General features: G+C 42.1%; 1 long non-coding RNA gene across 1 annotated transcript in view; it reads left to right on the top strand.

Annotated features, from left to right (window-relative positions):
* Positions 1-2,500, top strand: part of LOC135224559 (uncharacterized) — a 28,140-nt gene that overhangs the window by 2,771 nt on the left and 22,869 nt on the right. The window lies entirely within an intron of this gene.

Genomic DNA, 2,500 nt, shown 5'->3' with positions numbered 1-2,500 from the left:
TTTGGAAGGTAGGTCAGGCAGTCCTGCCCCTCCACCCCTTCGGCCCCACCCTTACCGCCTCCTGCCCAGGGTATTATGCTTGCTGGGAGAGTGGTCCAGGACAGAGAGTCCCTCTCGTGTCATGTTTGTAGGGCCTAGACCTATCGTACCTGACCAGATCGGTAGTTTCGATTTTTGGAGGGTTTAGTTAGATTCTATCCGTCCACTTCATGACATCCTTTGGAGGCCAGGCTAGCCTACCTGACCGGATCTGTACCGATCTCGGGAGGGTAGCCTGGTCCTTGCTTGGGTGTTTCCCCCCCCCCCCCCCCCCCTTTTCCTCTTTTTGCAGTTCTTCCAGTAATTCCTCATCATTTATTTTATGTTTGTCTTGTTGTTTGTAGCCTGGGCCTTTGCCCCCTTTAGGGTGTCAGTTGGCCTACCGTCTTCTGCTCCCTTTAGTGGTAGGCTAGTTACAGCTCCTGAAAGGTGGTGGGTCACTGATCGGTTGCTGTGGCCAGGCGATCAAGACTTGTCCACTCTCCTCCAGACACTCCCCCCCCACCCGGCCCGGTCTTGTTCCGGCGCTGCCTAGCTAGCTCGCTGTTCAAGTAATCCTACCGATGAATGACCGTTAGAGCACATAGCTTATCCAGGGGGATTAGTCGGAGGAGATTGGTTGCTTAATATTTTGTGTAATCTCTTTAGTATGTCTCCGGGCCTGTAGGTCCTCTGGCCAGGTGGGGTCTACCATCACACCAGCCAGCAGGCTATACGCCTGATTGTACGTACCACTGCTCCGCCGCTCAGTTGTCTATTCTCCCTGTTGTCTCCGCCTCCCCACTCTTGCTCCAGTAAATGCTAATGTAGAAGGTATCCGTAAGGCTACCCCACCTACTACCAGGAAACAGCTACAGAGATTTTTAGGCATGGCTGGATTCTATCATCGGTTCTGCCCAAATTTCTCAGCCGTAGTAGCTCCCTTGACAGACTTGATTATAGTCCCAAAGCTAAGTTTATTTGGACTCCAGAGTGTCAAGAATCCTTTGAGAAGGTAAAAGCCATTTTAACTTCAAGACCAGTACTTCAAGCTCCAGACTTCGACAAGAAATTTGTGATACAATTTGATGCGTCGGACTGTGGTGTTGGAGCTGTTCTACTTCAAGAAGATGAAAATAATATCTACCATCCTGTGTGCTTCATGTCTACAAAACTGAAAAAACATCAGAAAGTATACTCGACAATCGAGAAGGAAACTTTAGCCTTAATCACAGCATTGAAAAAATTTGAAGTGTATGTGAATAGACCTAGGAATGAAGAAATTTTAATGTTGTCTGATCACAATCCACTGTCATTTATCCAGAGAATGAAAAATCATAATCAAAGACTGACCAGGTGGTCTTTGTGCCTGCAACAGTATAACTTAAGAGTGCAGCACATTAGTGGCAAAAACAATGTAGTTGCTGATTATTTATCGCGTTGTGAATCGTTGGATTCAATACTGTGATAAAAAATCTTCTGGGGGAGGTATATTATATATTGCTACTTTCAAAATGCATATTTCCCCTCTTTGAAATGTCATGTAGAATTGTGTAACATTTTTTCAGATTCCTAGATAGCTTAGAATAGGATGTTTTAAATGTGTGTTCAGATTTCGCGTTGCATGTTATAAAAGAATATATATTATAACGTAGAATGTAAAAGAGAGAGATTTTCTTTGTCCGTTCGAAGCTATTATTGTTTCTCCTTTTATGTCAACACTGTAAGATTAGAGGGTCTGCGAGATCCGTTTGCTTTCCTAAATCTGTCAACGCTTTTGATAAGCGATCGAATCGAGTCTTGCGTTGTTATCAAAACATGTCAATCTTAATTATCGCTCAACCTCCGTTTCAGTTGGGTACGTGTCTGTTGAGCAGACTTGTCTTGTATGTGTATGTCTTTGCTGAGTCCCATGTGGAGATTGCACATTTCTTTATGAAGATTGCGTCAGATTTCGAACTTTCTGGAAGCATTCGTGCCAAATACGTTTTTGTCATCTGCCCTGTCCAGTTTCTGTAAAGGAAGAGATTTTATTATATCATAGAACCTCGAGGCATTAACATTCTCTCTCTCTCTCTCTCTCTCTCTCTCTCTCTCTCTCTCTCTCTCCATCGCATAGCACTTTTGATCTTAAAGTAACGTAATGTAAATTGGTCACTCGTAACTTAGAATTTCATATTTGATATTTCTTAGAGTTTATTTAGTGTTATTTAGTTTCTTTTGTGGAATCTGAACAAACATTATTTCGTAATGGTGCCTGGTTTTTGTGAAAGTGTGAATCAAGCCTGCAGCAAAGCAAAGAAAGAAATTGGTATATAAAAAAGGTAAAGTGTGTTATATTTTTATTAGTTGCAACTAATAACAGTTAGGTAACAACTAATAACGGTTAGGTAATAACTAATATTTAATGGTTATGATGGTTTGGTTAACTAATAACAGGTGGTTATGAAGGTTTGGTAAAAACTGTCTGTTACAATGTTTT

This window comes from Macrobrachium nipponense, chromosome 20 (genome assembly GCF_015104395.2).
Source record: "Macrobrachium nipponense isolate FS-2020 chromosome 20, ASM1510439v2, whole genome shotgun sequence".
NCBI lineage: Eukaryota > Metazoa > Arthropoda > Malacostraca > Decapoda > Palaemonidae > Macrobrachium > Macrobrachium nipponense.
This window is presented reverse-complemented; position numbering and strand designations above follow the sequence as displayed.